The sequence below is a fragment of the Cupressus sempervirens genome, chromosome 1 (assembly GCF_028749045.1).
Source record: "Cupressus sempervirens isolate cs-2001-9-10 chromosome 1, ASM2874904v1, whole genome shotgun sequence".
NCBI classification, from domain to species: domain Eukaryota; kingdom Viridiplantae; phylum Streptophyta; class Pinopsida; order Cupressales; family Cupressaceae; genus Cupressus; species Cupressus sempervirens.
The window spans coordinates 171,096,862-171,114,358 of NC_143118.1; the positions used below are offsets into that span (position 1 = coordinate 171,096,862).

The window sequence follows — 17,497 nt, forward strand, 5'->3', positions numbered from 1 at the left end:
TTTGAAGCATAAGTTTCCTTTATTTGTGAGATGACCAATTCAGAATCACCTATGACATGCAACCTTTTTATCCCATGGTGGGTGGAAACCTTCAATCCTAACAGTAGGGCTTCATACTCCACTATATTGTTGGTATAAGAAAATTTTAAAGCAAATGAATATCTAAAAGTGTTCTTCTTAGGAGAAACAAAAACTACTCCTACCCCTAAACCTTCTTTGGAACTAGCCCCATAAAAGTACATGGTCCATAGAACTGGTGAGTCCATGCAACATTCTAGTTCATGTTCAATTATAGTGGGCAATTTCTCTACTTCTTGAATGATCAATTCTACCCTAAAAGCATTTACACCAGTGTCCCAAAAGCAAGTTGAATCCTTATCAATTCCTTCTCGTATAATCTTATTAACCCTTGGCTCCCTATCAACCCTAATTTCCTTATCACCTATATGGAAAGTTGCATAAGAAAAATCACACTGCAAGCTACCTCCCATAGCAACACTCCATTTCCTAGAAAGCAACATCCCATAATGTGGAGTAATGTCAACCACAAGGACTAACATGGTCAATTCTTCCTCAGGATATGCCACAAGCTTGAATGGAAATGCATTAATAGTACCTATGATAGGGACTTCTCTAGCATCCATACCTCTACATCTGCCTTGTTTAGTATCTACCTTCAGACCTAAAGCTTCCATGACTTTAAAAGGCCTGATGGTGTTAGATGCTCCTGAATCTATCATGCAATTCTTTAGGGTTTTTCCTTTTATAATCAAACTGAGAAAAAAGGGTCAATATCTTCTATGTAGGCTACTAATGAATCATCCAAAAATATTTATGGGATTTGGGATATAATACCATTATCTTCTACCACCACTAGGGTTTGCTAAATATTACTTGGTTTAGCCATATTACTATTATTTCCTATCCCATCCAACCATGATAAGGCCTTACTCTTATGCTCCTTAATTCTGAATAATTTAGACAAAGGTACTTTGGTAGTAATTTGTAACAACATAGATATCATATCAATAGGTTCTGACATAATGGGCTTGACAAGCATACCTGGAGTGGAGGTCCTTTGAATAGTAGGCACTAGAAGTTGGTTTGCTAAATTAGATGCTGAATTCTTTTCTTGCACTATTGTTCTAGGGGTATCACTTGTTTGAAATTGCACTTTTTTTTAAGGCTCCCACTTCTTGATTTTACTGTCTTTGGCCTTTGTTGTCTCAGTATGAGTTTTGTTGCTCTCATCCTTCATCTTGTGTGTAATATTCTTGATGAATATACCAAAATATTTGCCAAAAATTCTTCCAATTAACCTATTCCTTAGGTTATAGTTACTGTGCACTTGAGAAATCATTTTTGCAGTGATTTTGTCAATCTCTTCCTTTGAAGGCATTCTCAAGTTTATATTATCAACATTTGAAGATACATTACATGCCTTGTCTTTATCATATTTTTCATCATCTGAGAATACTTGTTGATGATATAGCTAGTAATAAATTCTCTAACTAGTAACATCATCCTCATGTTCTTCTAAATTAGAATCTACACAATCATCAAACATACCTATGATATTACAACTCACATCATCATGGCTCTTTTCTTCTTCTTCTTCATGTTGTGTACTTTGATATGAAGAAAATGACTGAGCAACTTCACAATAATATGTAGAGTGGGGTGATTGACCTATGATGAACCATGGTACATCATCATTAATATTAATAGAATTTCTTTATAGAGGATCTTGTGTACCCTTATCCTTCACATTTTGGGGCTGGTTAGGAATTGGTTTTCCATCTTTCCACTGAGTGGTATAAGAATAGTTCTGCATTCTTGGCTATCTATTGAAATGGTTATTATTTACTGGGACCTTCTCACCAACATTGGGTTTATTTGAATTGAAATTTGATGGATTTATCTTTTTAAATAAATCTAGTACTTGATCTATTGAGGGTTCTTTAGGTTTCTTGCAGGAGTTTTATCAACTTCCCTTTTATTGTTATTCTTAGGATTGAATAGCTTTGGATCATCTCTCCTCCCAAACTTACCAGATGCTTTTCTATTATTTTCAATATTCACTACAATTTTGAAAGCATCCCTCAAAATCTTAGGTTCCTTATCCATCAACTAATAAGCCATCTTGCTATCAAAAGCATTAAAATACATTGTAAGACAAATATCCTCATTCAATCTCATAACTTGGAACAACTTATACATTCCTTTTTGAAACCTTACATTGAAATAAAATGTAGATTCATTAGGGTTTTTTCTTCATATTATTGAAGTCATTCAACATGAAACCAAAATTAGTATTGTCATCATATTGTTCTTTGAACAATTTCTCCATATCACTCCAAGAACTGATGTAATCATTTGGTAATCTTCTAAACCAATCCCTTGAATCTTCTATTAATGAATGTACAAATAGTTTTATCACCACATCTTCATGCTCAACTTCAAAATCATTCAACATGTCTACAAAGACTCTCAAGTGTTCCTCTCTAGTGACAACATTTTTCCCAAAGAACTTAACAACTTTATCTCTTAGATCAAAAGATATGGGATGAGGGAAACTAGGAATCCCCAGGAATGATATTCATCTAAATTCTTCTATATATATAGACCTTTTCTAAAAATCACTAGCATTGGATGTACTTGCTATATTTGCCTAATTTTGAGCAATATTGGCTTGTGATTGTTGTATTTGGACAGTAGGGATTAAGATACTAGTAGTGGATGAAGAGATAGGGACAGACTAAGACATAGCTTGACTAGATATTATTGGTCCATAGGTAGGTACAAAAGTTGTAGTTTGAGTAGACAAGTTGGGCCAAGTAGCTAAAGTAGAGTTATACTTAATGAACTAAATCTTTCTCCTGGTTTCTACTGCTTGAGCTTCATTCTCAACCTTGTCAAGTTTCTTTGCCAGATCCTCTTTCTCTTTCCTAGCCTTTTCTAGGTCAAGGTCTAGTTTAGACATGGGAGGCTTTACAAATTTGTGTACTACAATTTGGGGTTCATTTATTTAAATTCCTATAGCTTTTCCCTTTCCCTTATCTATGGGTTTCACAGTATGTTCTACAAGATCTGCTTGGACTAGTTTATAGGCTTGGACTTGGGAAATGATAGTTTCTTGCCTTTGGCTCATGAGTTTTTCTTGTTCTATAACTTTAGACCTTAAACTATCTATATCCCCAAAACATCATCATTTAGGAGTGAGGTCCTTTCTTCTAAATTCTTATTTTTTTCCTTCAAAGAAGCCATTCTTCTGAGCAAGTTGTCTTTTTCAATAATGGCATTCAAAGTGGCCTACTCTCTTTCCTTTTCGAAACGAGTATGTTTGGCCTCCTCTTTTGCGACCCACTTCTTCAAAACTTCTATTTTCGAACACACTTCCTTAAGGTCTGTAGAAGTTGCTTCTGAATCATCAAGATCATCAAGATCTATAAGATTAGGCTCTTCATATGGAGCTATTCTGGGATCTTTTGTGGCATTCCCATATCCTAGCCTATGGTTCATATCCAATCTATGAAATGTATCTCCTACTGAAAAAAAATTCTTATCAGGATAAACTTGGTCTTCTTGCATTGGAGTACTAAATATCCCACCTAAAAGCCTAGTAGTTTCTGACTCACAACTTAGTGAAGAAGACTCCCTTCCGACCACTAGTTGATATTGAGGATATACTGATGTATTACTTCTGGGTTTCTAGGTAGGATTTGGATTTTCCTTCTTTTAGCCTTAATTCTTCCTACCACCTTGGGGTAAATTAGTATATAAGGGTACATTAGGATTGGCCCTTGTGTAAGCTCATGTATTCTTCATTTTATTAGCCATTATAGAGAAATTTTTGTTAAATAAGCACTAGCTTCAAAACCTTGACTGAGTCACCGCCCTATTCCAGGGAATTATGATAGTAAAATAGCTTTTGACTTTAAGGAGAAACTATAAGGGAATACCAAAAAAAATTGTAACACAAAAGGGACCAATCACAGATTGCAACTCTTGCTTGATAGATAAGACACTTCATAAAGACTGTATATGTTATTGTAAATCTGTGATACTAGTGGTCTTTTCTCCCTTTTTTCTTAAATTCTCAAGGTTTATCACTAAAAAGGTCCACTATAACCATGATCAATAGTAAACTAATTGACATACATGTATACACCTGGACCAAAGAAACTATAGTACATTTTACACACAAACATGTGTTAAGAAAGTCCCTAGTAGAGTCACCATTTTGTTGGTGTTTTTCAACTATTAAGTAATAAGATAATACCAAGATAATGAGAGCACAAACAATCTAAGGGTCAAATACTTCCTATGAACAATTGAATGTGTTTCTTATCTAGACCCAACTGTAATGAAATCTAGACAGATTTCCTACTCTTTAGGCTTTACAGAACCAAGGTGGGTATACTTGAGGGATGGTTCAAATGAATGCTACTGAATAAGAATCTCTTAGTTTCACTCTGATTCTCATCTCCTATCTCTAACATATACATAATTTGTTCATTCCATGACACCTTAAGATACCACACATCCCTTATAAGTAGATTTGGTCAAAATTCTTCTCAGATTTGCAAATATTTCTAGCAATAGTAGCTAACTAAGGCTTAGAAATCAAATTCAAACAAGTGCTAATGAGCATTGATATCTTTCAAAAAATGAAGTAAAAATTGATTTTGAGTTTGAGCTTGATGCTTGTCTATGATTTCTTCTCAGACAGATTGGAATTAATAGATCAGTGCCTCATCCATTGGGATTTAGAGTCCATTCAATTGCTAGATCTAATTGATTGCTTTACAATCAACATTATCAACAATTCTTACTAAAAATCATACTTGGAGACATCCTTCCTATTACCATAGAGACCCTATCAATACCACTAAAGAATTTATTTAATTCATTAAACTAATAGCAATGGTGAATTGATATATAATTTGATTTAGTTGCATTCAAATGGACAAGCTTTGCTTATACAACTTCAAAATAACTAGGTAAAAGAAATAAAGACAAAATTCAGCCAGAAAAGATGTGGTGACATTTCATCATTTTATTAATTTAATTTTTGAAAATAATTGTATACAATTGAACAAGACTCAGAATGACTCAACACAAAATATCTAAATCCTATCAAATTAATGCATTCTCATAAACCTATAGATAAAATATATAATAAAGTATTCACATCAAGTTATTGGACTGAATAGACTTAAAGGGTAGTCTTAACAAAAGCTAAAAGTGATACAACTATTTAGACCCTTTCTCTAGCCTTGGATCACTTAAATAGTGTGAGATGCAACAAGCTTCAGACATAGAGAACTGATAGCTGTCCTTTTGAAAAAAGATATTTACATTTTGTAGCTATCACAAAAAGAAAAAATTGTGTGTAACAAAAAAATTTACATCAAAATATTCTTTAGGTGGACCACTTTCCTGTTACATTTCAAAACTATGAATTCAACAATTTATTCTTTGATTACTCTGACTCCTTGGAGTATGTGGCTATCAAGCTTGCTAATGATGTGTCTTGTTCTGGTGCCTATAAGCTAACCTCAACTTGGGGATTTTCATTGTCTTCATCATGAACTACTAAGGTAGCAGTTACTTCTACATCCTCATCTACCCCACCATCCTCTGCCACTTGTTCTAAAGACACAACTTCTTCTTTCCACTTGTTAAAAATAGAGTCATCAGGCCAATCAAAATTTAGGATTTCCTGCTACACTTTTATTACAAAATTTCCAACTTTTTCTATTTCATTAAGATCTTTTCTGATAACATCATAAAAAGTTGCACTTTGACCAACTCTTGATTGGTCATTGCCCATAATATATGCCCCTTTTCATTTATAACATTATTGGTTCTATGTCATAATTGTTCATCTAATTCCTTTCCCCATTCTTCTTTTTCTTTTATTCTGTCAACCCTTTGAAGGGCATTGGAAAAAGGTCAAACTTCTCTATTATGTACTTGGAAAAACAAATTGTTATTCTCTTCTGAAAATTTTTTTGTTTCTGATCAAAATCCTTCAAATTACTAAGTATATCAAAAATATTCTCTATTTGATGGCAAGGTAATTGGATGACAGAAATACACATAACAATAATATCTTCATTTCTTTCACTCCATTTATGCACAATGGGCTTCAAATTGTCTTCATCCCTCTTTATTTCATCCCATATATCTTGGATTCTAGCCAATTGGTCATAAAATGTTGGCCACTCAATTCTATCTACCAAGTACAAAATTGTTTACCTAAGATTCTCTTCATACTGATTATTTAATTCAATCTGTAATTCATATAACTTAGTTTTTTCTTCTTCAAACTCTTGAACAATATAGAACTCAAGCCTTTGTGGAGTATCCAATAACTCAATACTGGGGATGGATTTAAATGGCTCGGCTGGGAGGTGAGGATATGCAATTCTTGGCCTATTGGATTCTGCTACTTTCCTCTTTCCAAGTTGCTTGTCCATCTGAGAAATTTTATTTTCCAATAATTGTGTCTATTTTCCTCTCTCCTCATATGTCTTAAGTATTTATTTAAACTTGGCATTGAGTTCTAAGAATCTACTTTATTGTTTTCCTACCACCACATCCCCAAACTCTAATTTTTTTAAGCCATTCTTGTAACTTGTTGAATACCCATTTCATTAGCCCTATATACTATAAGAGCACCAGGATGTTTTGCACTAGAAATTTCTTGCATTCTGGTCTTATTTCCTTTTTCAATTGACCATATGACTAGGATTTGATGATCATTACTAAACTTAATTCCCCTATCTGCTTGTAATATCTCTTCCTCCATTTTATACTACACATCTTTTTCTTTTTTGATAGAATCAAGAATCATAGCATTAGCTATGTCCCACTCAGGAAAAACTTAGACTTCTAACTCTCTAACTAATTTCCTTCCAATCTCAAGTGTTAATTAGGCAAAATCCTCAAAGAATTTAGCCTTCACCTCTTCCTTAATGTCATAGTTTGATTTATTTGGCTATTCTACCTTTATTTTCTTACATTTTTCCTCAAAATTTCCTATACTTTGTCTCCATAAAAATTGTGCAAAAGCCCTAGATTTAAAAAAAGTCTCATCATTTATGAATTTTTTAGAGGCTTGAGAAATAATGGGATCTATCTCCTTACTTCTGTAATCAGCAATAATGAGGTCAAAGGAGGGCATAGGAGGATACTAATGCACTTCTCTTTCCATATCAGTAGTAGTAACAACTATATCTCCTTCCCCACCCATTTGTCTTAATTTTTCTCTTAAAGATGCTTCATCTTCTATTCAAAGTGGCATTTGAGTTGGTGAATACTCTTCTACATGAGAAGATGATCCCTGTTCTAGTTTTTATCTTTTGGGTGTACTAGTGGTAGGTGGACTCTTTGATCTTTGCCTTCTATGAGGGGGAACATGTTGTATATTCTGAACCACAATATATCCTACCCTCCTTTGTAAGGTATACTAGCTTGGAGTGACTACCATTTTGCTATTTATTCTTCTCTCCACCTCTGCTACTCTATCAAGATATGCTTTAACAAAAATAGCCTTCTTGTTATCATAGTTTGCATTATTTCAAAAAAATTATTCATTAATACGTGCATTCTAGCCCCCTAATACTTCTTATCTTTCAAAGGATTATAATTAGGGTCAAAAGCATTAATGAATTCTAAGACTTTACTAAAGACTATCCATTTTTCTTTTCTAACTTCCTATTCCTATAATGAAAATATATTTCTAATAAAATCTTTAGGGAAGTATACATGTTGTGTAATATTCTTAGCTTTTGTCCTCTCCCTTAGGAGGTCATAGAATCCTTCTGGATCAATGTATCTGGCATGGGATTCTACCATGTGATATCTATTCAAAAATAAGCAGAGATTTATCCATCCTTTTCTTACAAAGACAAAATCATGAACCACAGTGATAATAGGAAAGAAAGTGCCTTTAACTTTGCCGATCATATCCATTTCTTCAATAGTTCCAATTTTCCACAACAATTCTATAATGCCTATCTTCAGAGGTACATGGAAAGGTAAAACATGAAGTTTTCCCAAAAAACCATAAACTCTAATTATAGGAGAAACATTGTATGGGATTATATCCCCCCAATTATGACTAACTAGAAGTCCCTTAGCATGGTCCTTAGGTTTGATTAATTCTAGCAGAGGCTATGGAATTCTTGGGCTATCCCCTCTCAGGAATAATCTGAACCTTGATGCAAAATATCTGTCAAATCTAACATAGTTGGCATCCCTGGCTTCCCAAGTCATGTCAACACTCCATAGCTAGACTGGTAGCTTCTCACCATCCTTTTCTAACTCCAACTCCATTTCCTTAGCAAAAAAGGTAAATTCATTATAAAGACATATATGCATCAACATGGAGTACCAGCAAAAAGTTCTGTTTACCTTACCTTGAGATATTCCCACCAAACCATTATGAATTTCTTATGTAAGGAAAGTAGTAAAATCAAGAATGGTGCTCATTCCAAACTGCAATGTCTGAGTGATAATAAGAACAATAGAACCTTGGATATTGTCCTCCTCATCCATCCCAAATATCTTGTAGAGAGTGAAATATAAAGCTTGAGCTCTATGATTGAATTATTTCTTCATTAATGGCTCTAGGGTGCTTGGTGTAACCAAGGGTAGTGACCTAATCTTAGCAAAATGTTGTTGCAATGGCCTTGCTCTTAGATATACTCTCCATGCATCATATCTTTCTTGAAGATCATCTATATCAATAGGCTCATGAACTTCATGGTTATTGTTGAGCTTAAAAACCTCACTAATCAATTTAGACAAAACCCTAAAAAGATTTTATCTAGCATAATTCTTCACAAATCTAGTGATATGGTCATATTTTTTTGGCTATATCTTATAATAGATCACTATCAAAGAAAACCCCAAGGACCACCAATTCATTGATATCAAATTCCCAAACATTACTCAAAGGGGTGTCTTGGTTGCAATCAATAAACCTATATTTTTAAAACAATTCTAACCCTCCTACAAAAACCTGGGCATCTTTCAACAAATTAGCTTTATCATAAAACCCTCACCCACAACCAACCTAGGGTTTTTTGGAGTAAACTCCCTACCTACTATTATTTCATGTACAGATGGTGGGAATTGTTTAAGGAAATCATTGTGAATAGACTTTTTAAGATAATCAGTGTAACTAGAGAATTCTTTTCGTAGGGGCATTTTTGAAAAATTCAACTTCACACAATTCTAATTCGTTGATTTTCAACAATTATAGACCACTTACCTGATAAATTATCTTTCCTTTTCTTTGTAAAGTTGTGCTATAATTCATTGAAGACTGTGTTGAATTTTTTGTGCCGTAGCCCTGGAAACCCTTGCACTCTGAGAATTCGTTGTGATTATGAGGTTCAATAATGGTGAATTTAAAAATTATACTACACATTAAGATCACATAAAGGAGTTTTGAGTAGTATTAATTTCCTTTAGCCATTAATTTTATGTTGCGCTTCAAGTTTGAATTTAATCTATCAATTTCACAACATTAGACGGCTTTGTTTAAAAAGAAAAACTATTTTAAAGTATTGAATATCCTAGACACATGTCAAGTAGGCACTTTGCCACTTTGCTTAAAGTTCAAGAATTTTGATAATGTGGGTAAGCACCAGTCGTCAATCTTCCAAAGATCTATAGTGATGAGAATCCATAGCATATTGCAAATAAGACATTTAATATCATGACCCAAATGGCATTCCATATCAACAACCTTTTTCCAACTTGGCATAAGTTAGCAACTATTTGTTAGAACTAGTCCCACCTTGCCACATGGCAGACTGGCGCTTCCCCACATTATTTAAAAACCTTGCAACTTCTTAATGTGGGCAAGCACCAATCATAGATCTTATGCAGATTGATGATCATGTAAATTAGAATCATTGTTGGACCAAATCAACTAAACTGACCAATATCATTTCTTCTTTCTAGCTAATGTGTACTGACAATTTCTACATTAGAGACTTCATTATTACCTTTGAAAAGGGTGGGTCCATGATGTCATTGTATGCTACGTGTCTCAATGGCGCTTCCCCACATTATTTAAAAACCTTGCAACTTCTTAATGTGGGTAAGCGCCATCCATAGATCTTACCAAGATTGGTGGCGGGCCAAAGATGCTCATCTAAAGCTTAAAAGGTTTCACATTAATGGTTTCGAAACACAACCATGATTAAGGCAATCTTTGAAATTAAAAGGTCAATTTGTAGAAAAATTAAAATAAAATAATCTTTATAGAAAGAAAACTTAAGGTAAACTATATCCAGTGATATTTTGAAAATGAATACCTCTTTGAAAATTAGGGTACCCAACTAGGTTTTATTTTATCTTTTAGGAAATTTGAAGCAGGGTTTTTTTACTAAGGACTACCAATTTTCAAAAATGACCCTAGGTTTTTAAATTGTGAGGATCAACATATGGAAAGGATGAAAAACTAGGCCAACAATACTGACATAATTTTCACCTATTTCTGCTATATACTCATTGATTTGATAAAGTATAGGCACATATTTTCTCCATAAAACTATACCTTTTGAAGGGAAAAAATTTGGTACAAAGAAGAATAAATAAGTTAAAATTGAACCAAACTTACATGAGTTATTCTTTGATGTTCTGATGCTTTCCATGTTTTTGTTGAATTGCTTCAACATCATATCAGCAAGGTCAAAGGACATGTTGTTCTTTACCATCTTGAAAGCAAGATCCATTGCCTCACATGATATGCTATTGAGATGACTGTAGCAATGTATTATGTATACAATTATATAAATTCCAAAATTTAGCTCCATGTGAGCTACACAACTGATCTTCATACATCTTCCATCCCATTCAGCAAGAGTTTTCTTTTCCAGTTCTACCCAACTTAGCATTTTAGTGGTTTTTTCCTTGGCCAACATTGGGAGCCTCATGATTTGATGAATCATTTTATTTGTTATGGAAATAGGCTGCTCCAACCATAGTTTCCCATTGCATACATAGCTAAGGATAAACCTTATCCATTTTGTTTGAAATTCTTGGGGCATGTGTGAATGTGGGTTTAAACCCTTGGTTTTTAAGTGTTGATGCTTGGGTTTTAATGCACCATTCACACACAACTTTTCCAAAGTTTCATCTATTTCTAGGGTTCCTATGTCTTGAATTGAAAAATGAAAATGTGAGCGAATATTGTTAACTAGTACTACCTTAGGTGGAATCTATGACTGAGCTCTAGTAGGATCAAGTGTTTCTATAATTGCCAGACTCAATTTGAAGTCAGATTCTTTCCACTCAACTCCTCAAACTAACATCTCAGATCCTTTCTTGGTTTTATTGCTAGAGGTTGCCATTGCTTGGTAGGGTTTATGAAAAAATTCAACAAAAAATCATAGAGATCACTTGGATGCACAAAAATTGCTCTTTACATAAGCTCTTCAAAATTCATGATGACAAATGAATTTGATTTCACCCTTTTAACAAATTCCACTTTTCAATCACCATAAATTCTTGGTACATTCATTTTCTTGATGAAAAACTATCTTCCACTTAGTTAGAATTAATTGTCTGGCAGAGCCATTCATGACTCAATGTCCACACAATGACTTAGTTACTCTCAACCTTGCTTGGCATGGTCTTGCAACTCAACCTGGCTCAGTAAGGTCTAGAATTTCCTTAGACAGTTGGTGATCCCTTTGCACCTTGAATGTTGATATGGATCTTTCCTTTTTTTTGACTAGAATTGATGTAATATATCTGCTTCAAAATCTTAGTTCCAGTTATCCTTGTGGGAGATCAAGTAGAAATGCTTAAGTTACCCAATTCTTGAGTGACCTATGCTTCATTTCTTGGACTTGCATTCTCAGAAGATTTCAGAATCTATTGCTATCTCATTTACTTTATGATGTTATCGGCCTTGGCTTTCTTTTCATCTTCAATTCTTCCATTATTTATATAGTTCTTGGCAAGGTGTCCAAGTTCTATACAAATGAAACATCTAGTGGTGTCTCTTGTCCTCATGTGATGTTTTACACAATTTATTCCAACATGTCCAAATTCTCCATAGTAGTGACATTTGCACCAAGTGTTGTAGTCCCAACCAAATATAGCTTTTACAATCTATTCTACTGGGTTCAATATCTTACTTTTTCATTCAGAAGATTTGTGCCCATGCTTCTTGCATTTGTGACATTTGCCTTCAAATTTAGGTTTCTCTTTACATTCGCTAGCTCTATGACCATGCTTATTGAAATTTTAGTATTATTCATTGACTTTAGCTTTACCATTACTTCAACATTTGTTTGATGTATGAACTAGCTTACCACAGTGATTGCAAGTAGGTCTTTGATCCTTTTGAGCTCCTTTCTTGGATGATTCACCTTCTTCTATATATCCAATTCCTACTTTGCCTTTTTGTCTATATTGGATTTTCTCATTTAATTGATTCATGTCTACTTAAGATTTCATCATCTTCTTATTGATTTTCTTTTCAATGTTTAGATCATTCTTCAATCTTTCATTTTCTGATCTTAGATTCATGATTTCTTCATTTGCATTAGTAAGCTGATGAATGAAGTCTACCTATTGAAGGGATAGATGTTGAATTTCATTATTCTTTCCTTCTAATTCTTCTTTTACCTTATTTTTCTCCTCCACAACTTTGCACAATCTTACTGACTGAATTTATTTTTCTCTTTTCAACTTCCTTACTTCTTCTTGAAGTATACCATTTTTTTCTAATAGTTCTCTAATTGCTCCATTAGCGTCATCTGAATTACTTTTTGAATGGATATCTTCAATTGTTTCTTCAGTGTAGAGTTTGTCATTCATCTGTATTGTAAGATCTTTTCTTCTTTTTAGGGATTGAGAGAGTTGTTCCTTTGCTTTCTTAAGTTGCCCAATAGCCAATTCCAAATCTAGCTTTTCATTATCAATAGCCTTATCAAGTCTATATACTTCCATTGCCTTTGATCTTTGCTCAAGTTGTTAAACTTCTTCTTTGAGAACCACAAGCTTTGATACCAATTGTTGGAAATATAAGATAGCCTAGGATAGTGAGAGGGGAGGGGTGAATTAGTAACCAATAAAATTTAATCTTAATTCGCCAATTAATCCTTCACATGTATTTCAATCTAATGAAAAATTGAAAGAATTAAAACATTCATAACACTTTGACACACAATATGGTAACCCAGAAACCTTCCAAATAAAAAGCAAAACTAGAGTGGGGATGATACCCACAAGATTTAGTATTGTAGTATAAAGTTGGCCTGTTAAGACTTATAATGATTACTTCTAATGATCTACCCTATTAGGAGCAATAAGGATTGCTAGGTCTTCCTTGCAAAAGGATTTACAAAGATACAATGAAGTATGCACTCAATAATGAGATTTACAAAAGACTATTAAGTCTACCTTGGGAAAGGATTTAACTATTCCACCTGTTAGGATGAACCAGTGGCTGATCTTTGATCTGAAACTTTGATTTGCTAAATGAGATTCCTTTGTAGTGTAATAATCACCTTTCTGTGATGGATAAATCTTTGTTGCTCCTTATACTACTTGTAGCCTTTGTACTTTGCACTTTTTGCTCTTAGTGTGTCTTCTTAATATTCCATTCATATATATATTGGATGTGATACAATACATTACATATATATACCAATCTAATTTAGAATTCATCAAAGTTGGCTACAATAAAAGTTTCTCCAAAATACACAAAGTTGGCCCAATTGTAGGTACTTAGGTTCTGAAGACAAACTCGGTAAGGTTCTAACACTTGGCAAAAGTTATCAATACTCAACATCATCATGCATTTGGTAGACGTAGAAGCTTAGTTCATAATCACTTCCAAGAAGTCTAAACTTGGTTTTCATTGGTGACTTGGAAAACATTGTAAAACTTAGCATATAAACTAAACTACTTGGTTGACACTGCATAGCTCGGTCAACACTATCACTGTGAGCTTGGTATAAATTGAATCACTTGGTTAGCATTGTATAGTTTGGTCAACACTAGATTCATATTGCTGAAGCTACAAACTTAGTAAGCACTAGAAAACTTGGTTTTCACTGAGAGACTCAGTAAACAATATGAAACTCAATTTACATTGATAATCACCAACTTGGTAGATACTGCTCGATGCGAACTAAATATTGGTCTTAGAACTCGATAACAATTGTAGAACTTGGTATAGCCTAAATTACTTGGTTAAGAATATAGATTGTAAGATAAGCTTAGTAGCTACTAACCATTTGATTAGGTGTGTGTCACTAATAAACAAACTTGACTATAATGTCAATAGTTTCAACATGACCATATGTATGGAGGATAGGCTCCACCAAAAAATTTATGAAAGCATGAATGCTTTCTTTCATTGTTGGCATCTCCTCATCCAAATCCATCAAGAAAACAATCAAATTATGCTCAAATTCTGAATTGTAAGGCACTTCTAAGAGTGAAATGAATTTGAAAGATTTATTTTGCTCTAATCCAATGCAAATACCTAGATGATGATAACCTCAAATACATAATTCTAGTAAAATTAAAGAAACCCAAAAATACTAAAGCATTCTTCTTTTACTTGAGTACAATGTGCTAGCTAATAATATAAGCATGCATAGGGCTACACTACATGTTTTGTTTTGTACCACACTTCATGTGTTTTTTTAAGGTCTTATGAGGTAGCTAAAGAAAACCTGATTTGCTTGAAGTTGTATAGTGGAATCATATTTTTGATATGCTTCTTCAGTGTCCCAAATGATGTGCTAACATGTGTTGTATACAAGAGCTCAAAGAAGAAATTAGATAGCAACGAGTTTAATTCATAATTGCATTTAATTTTTCTTTTAAATTTTTTAAACTATTTTGTGCATAGATGTTAAATGAGTTGAGCACCATTGAAAGAAATTGCTCCATTGATTGTCAAATACACATGCCTTCAAATTTGTGAGTGCATTGTCACAGATCTATACTTGTCTTATTGATCCTTACTCTATAAGTTATTTTTTGTCATAAGTCTGGTAATGTTTATCTTTGGCCTCAATATGCACATAGGATCTCAATAATAGTTTTGCACTCTTAGTGTATATCTTGTGGTCTTGTGGTCACAATCAATGTATATGTAATGTATTCTTTGTATACCATATGTATACATATCATAACATTGATATCAATGAAAAAGTCTAAAAACATCATCATCTTGAAGACTCTTGACATCAAAGATAATATTTTCATTAGCTAGAACTTGGACCTACCTAATACAACAACCTACAATTTTAGATAGTCTAATTTATAATTTCTTTCCAAGGTTCACTTTTTTAAGCAATTGCATTCCATTGTACCACATAGAGTCTATGATATCTCTAGTGGAGAATTCCCTATTTTTGTTGCAATAGTCAAACCTTATTAAAACTCCACACTTATATTTTATTATGCTTACTACTACTGGACTAACTATTGAGATGATTGATCCTAAGCCCAAGTACATGCTTGAGGCTATGACATCCTATAATACAGTTCCTTCAAATCAAGCTTTCTTGAAGAGGTTTGTAGTATAACTCCTTTGTCTCCACCAACACCTCATATGTTTTTTGACATAGTAAGATACATAGTATATGTATGAGTACTATGAGAAACCATATGGAACCAACCAGTAATAGTCTACCAATCCAAGACATAGAAAGACTAAGACAAGACATAATGAAGCTAAAGCTAGTGTGTTGTTGGTGCACTAAGCACATTTGTAAGCCATCATTGCACAAGACTTCCATTAAAAAGAAAATCAACCCAACATGCAAGGCCATGAATTCAAGTACCAATTAACTTTGTAAACTTCAAGGAAATATCAATTCATATAATTATTCATCCTTGATCTTGGAGAAGACTATTTTTTGGTATTTAACTAGAGAAATAAATATTCTTGGGTCAAAAACATCCACTAAAGGCTGAAAAAATAGCAATAAAAGTAGGTCCATGTAACAGTGTCAAGTAAACATTATAGTAGTTTTGTTGTTAGGTTTTGATATTAATATAACTACTTTCTCTGGTAGCTCACTCTCCTTAACTTTACTCTTTATCATTGTTACTCACTGACCCAGAGATGGATTTTTTGCCACAAATATCCATGCATAATCTACCATATTGTTGGTACCCAATATAGACCTGGCATTTAAAATTTCAGGGTGGAGTCTTGAACTAATTTGAACCAAGGTTCAAAGTAGCTCAAGGTGGTTTGATTATGTTCCACACATTCAATCGTCAACTTTACTTTATATTTATATCTTATACAATGTCAAGTTGGCTTGAATATAACTTAGAACACTTAATATTCATTTCCTCAGTTGGCTAGAACTAACAAATAATTCAATTGAATGTAATATACCAAAACAAGAAAATCCTTCATTAGCTGAGCCTGCTTAGTAGATACTAACTCAAAACAATTTTCCTATGTTAACCAAGTGAACTTGATTAATACTAAAGATTCACAAAGTTCCTTTGGTAACCAAGTGAGCTTGGTTACAATGGTTCCATCCAACATTTCCTTCATTAACCGAGTGAGCATAGTTAACACTCAACTTCTACAAACTTTCCTTTGATGACTGAGTAAACTCAGTAGATAATGACTTCTGAATTAGAAAAACTCTGGGAATGCTCGATAGACATAGGAAATTGTCTTCAATGCCCAAATGAGCTCGGCTTACACTGTCTGGCAATGATATGACACTTGTGTAACATCAAATATAATACATAATTAATCAATTGTTTACAACATTTATGTGATCATTTTCCTTGATTTGCCTTCTCATGGGGGCATCTCATAGTGGAAATTTCTATTAGTGGATGTGTGTATACTTTGTTAAAGAAGCCATTTCTCCTATTAAAGTGTTAACAATGAATTTAATGTGGTGACATGTGCTCTTCTCATTTTGCATTCCAATTAAGGGGTAGTGAATACAAATTATGAGTATGGATTGGGGAACTTTAGCCTTGGATGCTTTGTATTATTTCCAAATTATCCTCAAATCTATGCATTTCTACTTCAACACTTCTTTTTGCACACATTTTCTAAATCCCTTTATTGATTATATATAATCCTAAAGAATAGATTCTTCATGAGCATCTTCAATACAAGAAGTGAGCATCCTTGATATTAGGTCTCTCTTTCCTTTTTTACACATATTCTAAATCTCATTTATGGGTAACACATAACAATTTTTTAGTCCCATGCATGGGTAACTCAGTCTTATGAGACCATGTCATAGTGATATAAATTTTTTTAATCTATGGATGGGCCCTCTGATGGGTTGACTAGGGGTTACCACCCTATTAGGCTATTCAATGTCATCTTTTGCAACATCTCTTTCAATGATTCATAGTAGCGTGGGCAATCTACTAAGCAAGATAATAATTCTTTTCTTTTCTTTCTCTTTTCAGTCAATAATTTCTCTCTTACTATGATCTAGGAGTTGGC

The 17,497-nt window shown here is 33.4% G+C and overlaps 1 pseudogene; it reads right to left on the bottom strand.

The window, feature by feature from the left end:
• Positions 1–15,468: 15,468 nt before the first annotated feature.
• LOC149576684 (putative histone-arginine methyltransferase CARM1 pseudogene) lies at positions 15,469–16,166 on the bottom strand (annotated as a pseudogene).
• Between the last annotated feature and the right edge of the window lie 1,331 nt (positions 16,167–17,497).